This window comes from Gossypium raimondii, chromosome 8 (assembly GCF_025698545.1).
Source record: "Gossypium raimondii isolate GPD5lz chromosome 8, ASM2569854v1, whole genome shotgun sequence".
Taxonomy (NCBI): domain Eukaryota; kingdom Viridiplantae; phylum Streptophyta; class Magnoliopsida; order Malvales; family Malvaceae; genus Gossypium; species Gossypium raimondii.
The window spans coordinates 44,155,180-44,173,080 of NC_068572.1; positions in this window are offsets into that span (position 1 = coordinate 44,155,180).

The window sequence follows — 17,901 nt, forward strand, 5'->3', positions numbered from 1 at the left end:
TGCCTATAAATAGAGACTTTAGATAAGCTTTGTAAATACTTGATTAATCAATAAAATACACTCTCTCTTTGCTCTTCCATGCTCTTTATTTTTTATTTTCTATCTTTTTATTTTATAACACATTATCAACACGATTCTCTTTTAATTGTTTTTCTCCATAAGTCACAAAATTTTTTTCCCTTTCACCAAGCCTTACCCCTTTCAAGCAACAACCAATGTAATAGCTGGCCACTTAAATTTGCTACTCAAGCTGTTATCGATTGCCTTCTAGAGCTACTGCTATTTCAGTCTTTAATTGAGTAATCATTATGTAAAGAAATTTATATAATCCTTACGTGATATGTTTTTCTCCTTTGTTAATGGATTTTTGGTAAAAATATTTTTACTTTAAGGTTTCTTATAAACTAAGATTCTTTTCTTAAATAATAATATTATGATATTTGGATGATTAATTTTTTATGATTAAATTATTGTTATTAAATATGCTTGAAATTATTGTATTATATCTTTTAAATTGAATTTATAAATATTTGATTAGAGCATTAAAAGATTTTATAACATATATGTTGTATTGAAATTTGGTACAATGTGTATCAAATAACTTTCAAGCATTGTACACAAAAATTTTGATTTTGTTTACTAAATGATTTCTTTTACTATTAGATTATAAATGTTATTACGAAAACAAAACTGTTTTACTACTTGTAATAGTACTTGTGATAATAGCCGTGGTGATAACAATGAAGTTAAAGAATCTCAAGTATATTTACTATGATTTATTTATTAGATCATGTTTATTATAATTGGAGACTAATCATGATAGATAGATTTTGATTTGAAATCCACGCATGTTTTGCGATGGTGATTATGAAATAAAGAATCAATGGAGGGGTTTAGAAGTCTGTCCTACTAGATTTGTTGCATTCCCCGAAATGAATGCAAACATAAAGAAAATAAAAGATATAATCATGGAGCACTAAGGGAGAACATAGTAATAAATAAGAGAACAATGAGAGTTCTCAAGATAACTGTTTAAAGGGTAAAAGATAACATATGTTATCAATGTGATATGAAAGATTATTGGCCACATATGTGGCGTATGCCCAAATATTTTGTTTCTGTTAATATTCTTTGAAGAAGGATATGAGAACGTAGTAATGAATTCTATCATTACGGATAGAAAATATTTATCTTATTTGGTATTGAAACAAACAAATATTATTCCAATATTTGATAGTACAAAATTAGTTGAAAGCTCTAGAAGAACTAATATATCAATATCTAAAAAGCACAAAATTTGTGATGGCTAATGCATTAGTTTTAAAAGATATTCATTATAATGTATATCATATTGGGATTGTGAATGGAGAAAACATTATATTTCATATGAATCAAAAGAGGATTGAGTTATTGATTTATATTTATTACTCTTGTTATAAATTGAATTGATAGTGACTATCTTTGTGATCTTCTTTTATCATCATCCCCGTTAAGCAGTTGAAAGCAAAATATTTGACTATGAAATATCTACTTATGAGTAATAGAATATGGTAAATCTATCTAAAGATCATTATGGTTGCATGCACCTGAAGTTGCAAGTTTTTTAAAACTGTGAGTATAACTCTATAGTATTCAGAATAGGAAAAATATTACTAATGAGAACCTTGCAAGAGAGAACTTATTCAACTTTCCATGATTCAAATGTGCTTTTATAGTAGCAATATCATAAAAAAAATTTACTTATTCTTGAACAAAAATTTTTAACCACGAAATCTAACAATTCCCCGAAGAGAATGTAACAATATGTAATAAATTTGAAAGACATAATCTTTAACGTGGATGTAGTAAATTAGATTATAATAATAGTCACAGAGGATTGTCGTAATAAATTTTCTCACCTCTAGAAGTGGAAAAATGAATAACGCAAGAAAAGAGCAAGAATTCCCAAGAACTTTTTAAGAAAAGAGACAATTTATTTATGAAGAGTCATTGGTTATGTACCTATGGTACACTTAGTAAATAAGATCCACTTTCAAAGTTTGTTATTAATAGATTTTGATTGGATTCAAAGTCTACTACTGAAGTTTAATTTACTTACTTTTTATTGCCAAGGCTCAACATAGAACAAAAAAAGGTACGTCTTTAAATATTAAATCAACTTGATATATCATTTAAATATTTTGAGATGGTTTTCTTTTTAGTTTTGATTACATGTGTTACATATTGTTTTAAGAATCTCATTTGTTCATGAAAATGAATATTAACTGATTTATTTATATCGTTATAGTAGATTTTATAATTAAATAATATATTTGATTAAAACATATCTAGTATGCAAATTTATGTTAACAAACCAATGGATTTATGGTTATTTAGATTTGATTTAATTCAAATAATTGTTAACGGTAGTAGTTCATACGTTTTATATTATTCCATTTGTTAATTATTTAGAGAAATAAGATGAGCAATTGTAAATAAAGTTCTATGAGCTTGAATGGTTGGATTTTGAATTAAATTTCATGTATGTTTATAATGATGGTTATGAAAAAATTTGCTACTTTTCATTATGTCATATTTTTATGTTTGAGATGTGACATTTATTGATATATTTAGTATAGGTTTGTTTCTATACATGACCTAGACAATTATTCTTGGTAGTTAACTGATTATGCAAAACTATTGTTAAAAGGGTTTTAAAAGTATTTTGAATCGAACTCAGGATTTCTCGCATCCGAAGCAAGAATCATACCACTAGACCAAATGCCATGCATTTGAAGATTTTGGCATATTCCCTAAAGCGAATATTGCATATAATTATTTGGAAATTATATTTATTGACTTATTAGCATTATAGACTTCACATTGATTTAGATATTTCCAGTAGTAAATGTCACAATAGTACTTATATGTGGATACAAAGTAAAAGAAATGATAGTAAAATTATCAATTTGCTACAATTTAGTACAGTTGAAACGCATGTTAAAGTAAACCAAAGTTTACTGATACAAATGCATTTACTACTTGGCATGACCAGTTAGACCATCCTAGATCATATATGATGCGAAAATTAATTAAGAATTCATATGGACATTCATTAAAGAACTAGAAGATTCTTTAATTTAAAGAACTCTCATTTTTTGTTTGTTCTCAATGAAAATTGATTGTTAGAAACTCAATAGCTAAAATTAAGATTTAATATCTTGTATTTTTGAAATGAATATGGGCCCATTCATCCACAGTGTGGATGGTTTTGATATTATATGATTTTGGTAGACGCATCTACAAAATAATCACGTATGTGTTATCAACTTGTAACCTGTCATTTGCAAGATTGCTTGTTTAAATAATTAATTTCAGACCATGCAATTAAGACAATTTATCTTGCTAATATTGATGAGTTTATATCTCAGTCTTTTATTGATTGAGTTTGAAAAACTTTTGTAAAAGTTTGTTATTTATGCGCATAATGGTTTAGAGAGATTATTGACTGAACGCCTCTGATTAATGTCTAAACCATTACTTATGAGAACTAAACTTCCTATTTCAACATGAGATTATGTTAATTTACGTGTTGTATGCATCAAGCCAATAAGTTATAAATACTCCCCATTACAATTGATTTTTAGTTAAGATCTAAATATTTCTCATCTTTGAATTTTTGTATGTGTGTATATGTTCCAATTGCTCCACCATAACGCACAAAGATGAGTGAATCCTCAAAGAAAGTTGGGGATATATATTAATTTTAAGTCTATTTGTATTATTAGATGTTTTGAATGTATTAGAGATTCAATTATGACATGATTTGTGACTACCATTTTGATTTGATAGTTTTCCCGACATTAGGGGGAAAGAAATAATAACTTGTAATGAGTTAGAGGGAGAGTAATTTGAACCAAAAGTTCAACAAGGATAACTCATTACAAGTTAACTGTCAGATGTATTTACAAACTTAATGAGATTAACCAAGTGTTATATACCATCTAATATTTTAATTTGAATCAAAGTCTTAGTAGGACAATTAGTTAGAATAAATAATAGATTGATCGGTTCCAAAGATGAAATTTCTTCTAGATGGTCATATAGTGGAGGCGAGTGCTCCAGAAGAGACCCAAGACATAACTAATAAGTAAAACTCTAGAAGAGATTCAGGTATCTAAAATTGAAGATTAAAATAATGAAAATAAGAGATCTCATAAGTTATGTCAATTTGAGAAAATGTCAAACCGATAATAAAAGTGATCAACAATGGTTTTACATGCAATATTATTGAAATAATGAAATGAAATGAGGATCTTGAATAAATCTATTGAGAAATATAGATATGGAATAAATTGGTCAAAATAGAAAGGTGCAACTTGAGTACAATTAAATTTGTGGAGTTTTTGGACCAATAGACCAAATATCTAAAGGTATAAAGCCAGTGAGGGTGCAAATAAAGTAGTTTTGCAAAACAGAATAAAATATGAAGTTTTTGCTAAGTCTTGGCATTGATTATGAAAAGATATACTATTCTTTTATGGTGGATGCAATAACCTTTAGATATATTATTAAACTAACAGTTCATAAAATATTTAACTTGCGTCTAATGGTTATTGTTACAACCTTTTATGAATCACTATAAAGTAAAGTTTATAATAAAATCCTTGAAGGATTTAGAATGCCGAAGCATATTGAAATTATTGAGAAATTGTTCATTTATATGAATTGAAATAATTGAACATATGTGGTAAATTTAGCTTAGTCAATAGTAGTTGAAAGAGGATTATAAAATGATCCAAAATACCTATTTGTATTTTTATAGAGGATCATGATTAAAGTTTGTTATGATTATTATTGAAACTTCTAAAGAGATCAAAATATATTTCCCCAAAAATTTTCCCTCACTCATGACTTTCAAAAGAATGTCGATATAAATAATTAACAAATAGGTTCAAATGGTCATTTGAAAAGTTAGTATTCAAGATTGAATACATAGAATGTGAAAGATATTATGTGATGTTTTTATGAGGGGGAGTAAATACGCGCTGTACTCTATTTTCCTTAATTGAGGTTTTGTCCTATTGGGTTTTCTTGGTAAGGTTTTTAATAAGGCAGTATATTATGCGTATTATAGATATGTGTACTCTTTTTGTAACATCCCAAAAATCGGGGGTTAGTAAAATCAGGTTTGTGAATCGAGAGAGAGTGGTCATGCCTTAATTTTGAGATTATCTATGCATTTTTAGGAAAAAAAATGAGGTATTGGTTTGTTGGTTAAGTGTTAGTGAAATATTCCTTGAAACCCAAGTTCAAATCCCTTATCTCTCACCATTTTTATTATTTTGCAAATTTTTCCTTAAACCCTAGTTTGTGACATGTCTTATATTTTTACAATAAATATTTCAAAATTATATCAAGAATGAGTTATTAGTTTGATGGCTAAATATTACTGAATTTATCCTTGAGGTCTTAACTTCAATTCCATTCCCATGCAAATAATTTAATTTCTTTGATATAAACCTCTTGTTTTAATGTGTGGGCCATCCAAGCCTAGTTAACCTAGGTATAAATATTAATTTTTCACTAATAATCATCCTTTAATCCTCCTCCTCATTGTCTTAGCCGTTCCTCTCCTCCTCTTATTCTCTTTGCTTTTAATTCTTTTTCCTTTCTTCCATTGTTGTCGTCACCTAAACTTAGTTTTACCATTTTTTTTCTTTTTGCCATAAGATTTGTTAACATATTCTCCACCATATTCCTGTCAATTTTCCTCATTAAAATCATCCCCAAATTTGAAATCTTAAACTCCAAGATCGATCCCGAATATTGTCAAGAAAGTGTCATTGTCGTTTCTCTCGACTAGCTTGGGGAAAAACGTTCTTGATCGGTTGGCCATTCAAAACCCACAAATCACGAAGCGTGCTAACCCAAATGCTCCAAATTATCTGTAAAGGCGAAGAACAATTGTACGTATGGTTTGCATTAATACAGTGTTCATTTAAGGAATTATTAAGGAAAATTGGAAGATTTGTTAGTATGCTGCGAGGAAGCGAAGAATAAGGTGTGGGTCCTAAACTCATAAAATTATTTGAAAATGTTAAGTATCATGCTATATTTGATAAATTAGCTTGCTGATTGGATTGACTTAATAGCCAAATTATTGATTTTGTGAATGGTCGAACCATGTATGTTTCGAGCCTTAAAAGATTGACATGTTGGCAAAATTGCTAGTTTGATAGTATGAATGTTTGATTGAGTTTGTAATTGCATATTTGAGTTATGAGATATGAGAATGCTTGACTGAATGATATAATGTGTTGAGATATCAGGCTTATGTATGATTTAAATGTATGAGATATTTGTTATATTGGGTACTAAAAAGGGTGCTATTTATGCTCAATGAAAATCCATAAAGTATGTGAAATTGAATGATATTGATTGATACCAACACAATGGTAATTTGAAATATTGGAACACTGTTTCCAATTACTGAAAGTATGTGATCATTGAGGACATGCTGAGCATGTCAAATGAATTTGAAAAGTATTGAGATATGATTATGTGTGAGATTGTGTAACATATTGCATATGCATTGGGTTGAGATTTTGTGGTTGACGGAGGAGTTTCGTGGAGTACCGGTGGCATATTAAGTTCGCATTATTCGTAGTCAGTGCACTGCACCTAGAGTATCGAGGGGAATGGCGATTTATCGCAATATTACAAGCAGAATTTTCTGCATATTATTATCGGTGGTTTTAACCACAATAGGGTTAAGCCCATAATATTTTTGAGTTCAGATGACGGGTTCTGGGGAAACTCATGGTTTGTAGCGGATGGTATGGGTAGGAACCTTTTTGCATTGCATCATGCTCACGACATATTCGAATGTTATTGATATATGATATGTGTTGTATTGTGTTGCGCTATATTGAATGGTATCGAAATTAATGATTGTTACTCGAATGAATGATGACCTATGCTCATACACCGTTTGACATCAATATTGATAATGACTATGTAATGATATGAAATTCCTATGATGGTTCTATTTTCTTCTGTTAAAGATAATTTGTTTCACTGTATTTGATATTTTAAATAATTGTTTGACTCACACTAAGCTTTTCATAAGCTCACCCCCAATAGTGTTTAACCTTTCAGGTAAACCTTGAAATTAGGACCGGACTCGGCATTCGGAGAATCACTTTGGACCTCGGATTATTTTTCTTAATAAGTATTATTAAGACTTTATTGATTTTGGTTTGTAATTTTTAATTATTTCTGGTCTGTGGCTTGGTAACTTTTTATTTGGGGATTTTTGCATGCATGGATTACTCAAGCATAATAACCGGAAAATGCATGATATTGGGCTTAAGTAAAATTTGACATTGTTCCCTAATTTCCGCTGTATTAGTTTAACATCGAGTTTTCTTTAAAGAAGAGCGACAAGTAAACAGTTTTTCTAAAACAACACTGTTAACAATAAAATGAATCCTAAACATATACAACCTAATGAATGAACGCTTTTAAGCTAACTTAAAGTACAACTACGGTTTTCTCTAAAATGATTTTATTTAAAGTATTCAAAAGTAACGTAAGTTAACTTAGCCATTTCGGTGGCTAATGTAGCCTTCTCAATTTAGCCATAATGTCTAGGCCGGATTTGGGAGGTTACACTTTTTCCTTCACTAGGAATTTTTTCCATAGGGTTTTTATCTTAGTAAGGTTTTAATGAGACATATTATCTACCAATGGACATCCAAAGGGGAGTGTTAATGAATATCTTATTAAGTGGGTGTCTATCAAGATCAAGATAAGCTTTAATGTACTATTCTAATAGTCATTAGAAGTAGATCTCTACTTCATTTATACTTCTTATGCCTATAAATAAAGAATTTGGAGAAGCTTTGTAAATTTTTCGATTGATCAATAAAATATGTTCTCTCTTTAATCTTTCATTCTCTTTGTTCTTTACTTTCTATCTTTTTATTTTATAACGTAAAGTAATTTTAATTTTTTAATCTTAAATTAATTATATTTTTTAAGTTTTCGTAAAATATGAATAACAATTGAAAATTAAATATGAGTAAGAAATTATATAAATATATAAGACTAAACACTTGTGATTAAATTTAAAAGTTGAATAAGCTAATAGGTTTCAAGGAGTGTTAGATGATTGTATTAAGAGTGCTCAAAGTGCTTTTGTACCTGGAAGGCTGATTTATGATAATGTGCTACTTGCCTATGAGGTTTTACACTCTTTTAAACAGAAAAAGGGTTGGTAAAAAGGGCTTTATGGCCTTAAAGTTAGACATGAGCAAGACATACGATAGGGTTGAATGGGGTTTTCTTCGAGTTATGATGGAAAAGATGGGTTTTTTTTGTCATGGATTGAGCTTATTATGCGATGTATCTCATCAGTTAAAAATTTTGTGATCATCAATGGGCAAGTTAGGAAGGCTTCTCAACTAAGTAGAGGGCTTCGACAAGGGGACCCTTTGAGTCCATTCCTTTTTTTTATTTGTAATGAAATTGGCGGTCAGCGATGGTTTGCTAAAAGGGGCTAAGGTAAGTCGAAGAGGACCACAAATTTTGCATTTGCTTTTTGCTGATGATTGTGTCGTGTTTGGTGAACCAAATGGGAGAGGAGCACAAGTTTTGAACAAGGTTTTTAAGGAATATGAGAATAGTTCAGGTTAGTGCATAAATTATGATAAGTCCACAGCTTTTTTCAGTACGAATACTAGCGAGAGTGAGAAGCTATCAGCCTCGAGAATCTTAGGTGTTAAGGCTTTGAATAATCTAGAGCGATATCTTAGACTCCCAAATGTGGTGGGAAGATGAAAGAGACTAGCTTTTCAAACTTTAAAAGATAGGGTCAAGCAGAAGATAGATAATTGGAGCACTCGGTTTTTGTCTCAAGGGGGAAGGAAGTATTCATTAAAGCTGTCCTACAAGCCATTTCTACTTATTCATTTATGTGTTTTTTGTTATTGAAATCGCTTTGTAAAGACTTAGAAAGCATAATGGCTAAATTTTTGTGCCAAAAAGGTCATGGTAAAAGGGGTATACATTGGTGTGATTGGAATGGTTTATGTGAATTAAAAGAAAGGGGAGGATTGGGTTTTTGTAGCCTTGCAAAATTTAATCTTGCGTTGTTAGAAAAACAAGGTTGGCATCTTATTTGTAATAAGAATTATTTGTTAGCATGAGTGTTAAAGGCTAAATACTATCCAAATTGTGATTTTTTGGAAGAAAGGTTAGTGAATCTACCTTTCTATACCTAGCAGAGTATTTGGGTAGCAAAGGCTCTCTTTGAGAAGGAGCTTTGTTGGCGAGTGGGGAAGGGAGATAAGATTTCTATTGTGGATGATGCTTGGATCCCAGGAGCTAAAAATTATTTAATTCCTGGGGTTATGAGAAATCGTGATGTAACAAAGGTTTCCGACTTAATTGATAGTAGTACCAGAACATGGAAATTGGAGTTGTTGAGATACCTTTTCTGAGCTGGATGTGAAAAGAATTTTGTGGATCCCTTTAGCTTTGGTGGAACATGATGATTTAGTGGTTTGGAGGGGTGAGCTTCTGATGAGTACTCGGTTAGGAGTGGATACTAACTTTTACTTAAACATACAACTGATCCTAATTCTACTGAGTTGTAGAATGACATGATTAAATTTTATAGAAAACTTTGGACCCTTAAGCTTACAGAAAAACATAAAATTACTTTATAGAAAGTTTCCTGAAATTTTCTGCCAACTCTAGTTAATCTAAAACATAGAAGGTTGCGAGTGAACACAATTTGCCCAAGGTGCAAAGAGGGGGTGGAGACCACTGACCATGATTTTAGAAACTACCCTATATCAATTAAAGTATGGAAACAATTAAATCTTGAGTGGGTCATTTCGGAGGTTAATCTAGAAGATTGGGATTGGCTTACCTGAGTGTTTCAAAGAGCCTCGAGCTATCAATGCCAACTCTTTTGTTGCACGATATGGATAATCTAGACTGAAAGAAATAGAAGAGTACACGAATGAAAATATACTTCAGGCAGAGGAATAACTGAACAGATTTTCAAATATATCTAGGAAATTGAAGAGTTGGGGGTTAGGAATCTAACTAAACAGAATATGTCTGTTACTTGGAGACCTCTAGAGGATGGTTTTGTTCGCATTAACTTTGACTTGGCATACAATCGCCATCAGTTCCGATCGACATCTGGGTTGGTTGCTAGAAACAACAATGATGAGGTTCTGGCCTCACAAGCAACTTTGGAGAAAGAGATTACATCTTCGTTTGCTGCTGAAGCTTGTGCATGCACTCGGGCAGTGAGATTAGGGATCCAAATGGGAGTGAGGAGGATTGAAATAGAAGGTGATGCATTAACGATTATTAAGAAATGTCAGTCCAATAGTGTTGATAAATCAGAAATCAAGTTTTATATCAAAGACATCAAATAGTTTGCATTTAACTTTCAAAGCATTCGATTCAAGTATACTCAAAGATTAGTGAATTAGATGGCACATTTTATCGCAAATGAGAGTTTAAAGTGGGGAGAAGAAATTTACCTGGAAATACAGAGAGAAAGGGAGCTTGATTAGGGATCGAAAGGAACTCAATTGATGGAGAAGATGTTGAGATTTGGGGTTTCATTTTGGTAGCATCGTTTGGTCTCCTCGGGGAACTGGAATCGACATGGAAATGTTGTTTTGAGAAATGAATATGGTTGTCAGTTCATTCATCATGACTGGATATAATTCTAGAATGGTCTTTTGTTTTTGTATTTTTTTTTACTTTTGATAGACATGCCTTGATTTATTTGGGTCATGGTTAAAGACATGATTTTTGTTTAGTTAGGTTTCTTTGGGTTTGTTTTGATTATAAAAAAGTTCAATTTGATTATTTCAAAATTTTAAAAGTTGAATAAAATTATAATTGAAAAAAAATATTGATAAAAAATAGACAATATATATTTTAAATTTTTAATATGAATTGCCACATGATAGTATGTAAGGGTAAAAAAGAAAAGTGAAAATAACAAAATGCAGATCAACTTGGCGAACATAAAGAAAAGCTTACTGTCATGGGTTGTGGATGGGAGCCCACAACCATGGCACACTTGTGTGATCCATCATGTTCAAGGGAGGTAATTTGGCTCAACTGGACTGGTCCATTGCTTGGAGAGGTTGAAGGCTCATTTATAAAGCATGGAAAATAAAGAATGTAATCTTCAAAGATATACAATCTTGGTTATGGCTTGTAATATTAGAAGATAATGATTATGTAATCTTAGAGAAATTTGATTTTGTAGATAGCTTTTAATTTTAGCCATTGATGTACTTTAACCTATACCGTTGAATTTGGGGAGGCTCAAATATAAATAGAGGCGTCTCTCCCTCATTGTAAATCACTTCAGTTTTGAGTAATAGAATTCTTGAAAGGATTCACTCAAACATTCTTTCTAGTGCTTTTCGTTTTTCTATGGCTTTGTTTATTTTTCAAGTTTTTCATCTTTGAGTTGCTTTCGCTTTGTGTTGGTGCATTGGAGGAATTCTGTTTGAATCCTCAATTGTTGGGAGTTAGGTTGACTTAGGTGTTTTTGTAATGCCCATTTTGTGCAAGTGTACATAGTTGTTCAAGTAATAAGTAAGTAAATGAAGGATTGTGCATGTTAATTGATTAATTGCAAAATTATAAGTTAACAATTTGGTGGTAAAAACACAATAATTTGAGTGATGATGACTAGATTAATTTAACTAGATGCAAAGTTGATCCCTAATGCAATTTTAATCTAAGTATGCATATTATCTAAATGTATGAATGAATTTAGTAGTAGAAACACAACTTCAACAATCAATAACATGAATAGACTAGGATAACTACATTAATCAACTTGATTAATTTTCATCATGTTTAACAGTGTTCGAAAAATATTTCATGGCAACTCGATCTTTCATGAGTTTGGAAACCAAATTAAGTCCTTTCGGAATCTTTTTTACTTAGTGAAACATGCATTTTACTGATCATATTAAACTAAAGGTTTCTTAGTATTTATGTGAAGTAACAGGGACGGGTTAGGTTTGAAACAGTTTAATCACATAACCTAAAAACTATGCAAGATAATAGAGCTTGTTAAATTTATTATGAACCTTTAATTTAGTCAAGTTAGGATCTAAATTAAGTTTGCACTTCAAACACTTTAAACATGAATCAAACAAATCTCATTGAATTAATGCAATTAACCTAGTTAAACAAATTTAAGCTACCATTGTTGATGTCAAGATCATAAAACACATTGCAAACATAATTAATTTAAAATAACAAGTAAGGGAAGAATAAACTCTATTTCAAGTCGACAGTCTCGCGGACTCTGATTGAAAGTGTTTTCCTCTGCTCCTCTTATTGCACATTTACTAATGGCTTATCAAGGTGGCCAGCTAAGAGATGATCTTTTCACAGCTTTTGCTAGCTAAAAACTAAAGGAAAAATGGAATGATAGGCATGGTGAATGAAGAGATCAAGAGACGGAATGAAGAATATTGTGAAAATGAGGGATGAAGGGATGAGTAAGGGATGACTGAAAATGTGAGATATGTGTGGTATTTATATTTGAAAAAGGTGGGAAAGTTTACTAAAAATAGCAGCAACAATCCCTTGGATTTCTCCCTCCTATAACTGACCATGATATGTGGAAGAGAAGGTGGTTTGGTTGCTTAATTCAAGCATGTTTCATTATTGAATCATGCAAGGGGTGGACGGTTTCTCAAGCAAATCTTGTGTACAGATTTCCAATATTCCTCCAATTGTGAGGAACTTCAAAAAATTATCCCAAAATTAATTTCTTGTCTGCCAAATTATGGTTGCCGGATTGGGCCTCTCTTCTCTTGAACTGGACAGTTAATGACCCAACTAGCTTGTAGACTTGACCAACATGTATCATCTTTTTTTATTGGGTCAATGTGGCATCTTGATGACCCATTAAGTTTGGTCTTGCCGTCCAAAAAATGAGAATAATAGCTCATGTACATGTAACATTATAATAAACTCAACTTTATGGTGCCACTGCATAAGTAAATTTAACATATTAATACATAACATGAAATACTTTAATTTTATGCACAAAATCATATAAAAGGCACAAATTCACATACTTCATAAATTCGTGTTCATTATTAACATTTAAGCAAAATCCACTTAATGAATTAACAAATACTCAAGATTAATATTATTTTTAAGTAAAAAGGTGGTAAAAATTACTAAAAAAATCCTATATAATTTCAAGTTTACACTTTGAAGCAAAGAAATCGCCTAATACGATAGGGATTACGAGACTAAAGTTCTAGCCCCGTGACAGTTGGTATTCGAGCTAGGGTTATGAAGGCACCGTTAAAAGATGTTGAAAGAAGTTGTCAAACAAGTTGAACCAATGGAAACTCGTGGGAGGGCTAAGAAAGCTAGCCGTTTGAGGGAAATGCTTTCGGCACTAGAAGGACGAGTGGTCAATCTTTAGGAGTCCATGGGGGACATAAAAGAAACTCTCGAGATGATGGGGGGATGCATCGAGGAGCTTGGCTTAGAGAATGAGCAGCTCAAGGAGCATGTGGTAAAGGCCCTTAGTTCCAATGTGGATGCATTATAAGCTCTCCTTAACACTACTGTGGTGAAGCTGACGAAAAAAGAATAAGACTCTTAAAGCTATTATGATGGAAATAAAGGCATATAACGAAGCCACAATGGAGGAGTTGTACACAAAGATTGAGGAGCTTGAGGGAGAGCTTGCTTTGTGTCGTGTTGATGTGGGAAAATGGGTGTTGGGTGGAATATCGAACCATAAGGTTGATGCTCCCAAACTGGAGAAGTTCAAGGGGGCAAGGTCCACAAGGGAGGTGGACAAATTCTTATGGGAGATTGAGCAATACTTTCATGACATAGGCATCAATGATGACGATGCTAAGGTAAACACTGCTTCTTTGTATCTCACTGATGTTGCTTTGTTATGGTAGCGTCGTAGGTTCACAGATGAGTTCAAAGCACAATTTTACCTAGAATATGTCGAGAAGGAGGCACGGGCTAAGTTGCGTCAGTTCTCGCAATAGGTACAGTCAGGGAGTATGTGAAACAATTTAATATGTTGATGCTGCAAATCACTAATCTGAGTGAAGATGAGGCATTCTTCTTTTTGATGGATGGATTGAATCCTTGGGTTAAGTAAGAACTAGAACATTGGAGGGGGTCGAAGAACTCTCCAAAACCATAACCGTTGCTGAATCACTTCTTGAGCTAAATGTTAAGAAATCGAAAAATTCTGAGTCTTTAATGCCCAAATTCAAACCCAAGGGTAATGGTGAGAGAGACAAAGACAAGGCAAAAAAAATTGCCAGACCCAAAAAGCTAAGCAAGACATGCCATGAGGGAAGAAAGGCCCGATAAGTTGCTACCTTTATTAAGGCCCACATAGGGTAAGAGATTTCCCAAAGCGATTTGAGTTCTCTACTGTCAATGGGAGTGATAAGTAGGAAAAAACAAGAAAAAATCTTGGTTCAATACTTAAGGGTGTCGAAGACAAGACGAATCATGGGCTGATGTGTAACACCCCAGATCTAAAGGATCCAAAGTTTCGGCATATAGTAGTAAATAGTCTGTCTAGCGTAACATTATCTGCCAAAAAGATTTTTTTTTTGCATATACGTTTGGGCGTATAGTATCTGCCACAATAGTAAGTAAGAATTTGATTTTATAATATTTTCTCATGTATTAAGGAGACATCCATGTTAAGGGATAAAAGGGAAATATAGGATGAGTATTCGCCAAAGGTATCGTACGCCTAAATTGTATGGAATACTATTCTAGTTAGATTTTAAATAATCTGGTTAGAAACCAACTGTATAGTTTAGCCTGATAAGTTTGATGAAGGGAACTTATTTATATTTTTCTCAGAAACTATAGGCCAATAAGAAGGCAAGTTCTGATACGTATGATACTTGTTAAATTCCATTAAGCAAGATGATTCATATTTATAAGTGAGAATATGTTCTGAAAAGGGTTCTTCTTTCTTTTTCTTCCTCTTCCTCTTCCTTAAGTGGTATATACTGAAAACTTCCTTAAATATGAATGTATCCCACGTCGATAATCTAGAGGCTAAGGTTATTTTATGATCAATAGTTACTTCGCATCAGGGTAAGTATTTTAACTCTGCATGTTAAGTATTGAATGAATAAATCTGTATTTAGTAAATGAACAACAAGATTGTAAGTATAAGGTTTTTGCATGAGATGGTCAGCGATTGAAATGATAATTAATTTGTATGTATGAGAGTATTAATGGTGAAATTATGTTTCTAACCAATGGTTGTTGCTGGTTTGTGATGGATATCTGAATTTGGAGCTTTGAACTGCAATAGGTGAGAATCAGGTGAGTTTTTATTCTAACTCTTACATGTATATTGTTCATATTCGAAGTATGCCTATAAGAAATTGATTAAACTTTGGATCCAAAGTCATGAAAAGTATAGTATGTGATGATTGGTATACGAGTATTGAAACATTGAAGTGTGGCTTAGTACGTATATGTATGAAGGAGAGGTGTGTTCTGTTTGGGTGTATGTTAGTGAAGTAAAAGTTTGAATTTAGATTATGTTAATGCATAAAGAGTCTTTCAAGAGAGTTTGTGTCTGTTCACTGCGGTGGTGTCTGATGAAGTTTGTTGGGATTGAAAACATGAACTCTGAAGGAAAAATCCATGCTCATGGCACCCTCTGAAAAACAATTAAAGAATGGTGATTACCTAATAAGGTTCTCTATGTGTCCCAGGATGATGATGGAAAAACCTCACGTAATGTAAGTTTAGACAAATCCATATCGTAAACACGGCAATTAAGAATAACCTTTGTGGTGAACTCTGAAAAGAATAGCCTTTATGGAAAACTCTGAAAGGGATGCCTTTGTGGCGTGTTCTATCTAATTGCCTGTATAGTGTATTCTGATAAGTCTATGTGGCGTGAACTGTCAAGAATATATGGTAAGTTATGAATATGAATGTCTGTCTCTATGGTAAAATATGAGCAAGTTCTAGTAGTTCTGTAATAAGTATAACCAAGATAATGTATTGATATACTCTGGAATAAGAGTTGAATAAAGTTTTAAGGGTTTTCCACAAAAAAGAGATGTGTATTTGTATGTCAAGAAGGGTATTTGTTATGGTGTTTTGTTAGTATGAAAAGTAAGGGGCATCACATCTTCTTCTAAAATTATTTTGAATCTGAGTTAGTGCCATTATGAATTATGAGATTTTGTAATAGCATGATATGGAACTCAATTGGTTGTTATACCTTGTGAATTATCAATATGAATATGTGTACAGAACTGGATCAGGGTATTTCTAAGTGTGAACCAATGGTATGAAACTTTGCGTAAGTATCCGCCATATATATTTATCCACCCAAGATTATGTCAGTGGGTAGTTGTTTGAAATAAGAGCATGGGTTAAGATGAGGGGTGTGGGAAGTAGTTTTTAAGGGTATGTTCTGTTAGGTAAGTATTATGGGATAAGAGATTCATGAATTGATTGGAAGGATTCCTTAATTAATAAGATATGGAAGATTAAGTATGACAAGTGCATGATAATTGGTGTATAAAAAAATGATAACACGGTGATGGTACCAGTCGAAGTAAATGGTGCTAACTATGGCTGGCTCATAAAAAATTCTTACCATATTGCAAAGTATCCATAATAACTGTATGGTTATAGTGGGATTCACTAAGCACTCTTGTACTTATAAGGTTTGTTATTGCATTTTAGGGTTGTAACACCCATATCCTGTCTCCGTTGTCGGATTAAGGATCGAAGTGTTACAGAACCAAATAGAACAATTTATCTTGAGTCGAAACAAAAATTCAATTAATTTATAAACATATATCAATTCACAGAATAAATATTCACTTTGGCCATAATCCAGGTTTATGGGGCCCTAAAGTTAGTTTGAAAGTAATCAGGGATCAAAAGGAATCAAAACATAAATTTTAGGAAAGACTTTAAAATTTGGAAAATAGGTCGTGTGAGCATTTGAAGTAGGGACACACGGTCATGCCCCATCTCGTGTCATATACCGTGTAACTTACTGACTTGAGACACATAGCCATGTCTCAGCCCGTGTCTCAAACCGTGTGAAACCTGTACTAAAACTAATAGAGCGCATACGACCGTGTGGGGTGACCGTGTGTGGCACATGGTCGTGTGACATCCCGTGTCCCAAGCAGTGTGCTTCCAAGTTAAACCCTTAAACGAACTAAAACTTACACATCAATATGCACCATTTCCATAAACATTCATAATACCAAAACTCATTCCAAACTTACTCATAATATACCAAATTAATCATCCTATATGTTCTAACCAATGTACCAACAATATGTACCACAATTACAATCAATTTTGAACCTATTCAACAATATAATTTCCATAATTTAGCATACCATATACATACCAAAAGGCCATATCTCAAACATATCAAACAACCATATTCTTTCAACCTACATGAGAGTATGCATAGCTACCATCATCTCATATGAATACACATCATTTACAAGCCTTCATCAAAAAGACATAAACCAAAATGAACTTGGCACCATTCAAAAACAAACCAACCACCAAAACAACACTTAATACCTTATTACATTCAAATAATATCAAAATAACACACAACTCTATACATGCCACTTATAACCAATTCAATATATTCAAAAGCTACCAAAGTGGATTGATGGATAGTATGATCATGCTTCGACAAAGATTCCAACCGTTCGAGCTATTTGGTGATCTACAAAACAAAGAAAAAAAATTATATAATCAACTAATGTTTAGTAAGCTTATATAAAAGAACTTAAACTTACCAAATGCATTGAATTAAACAACCATGAGAAAACT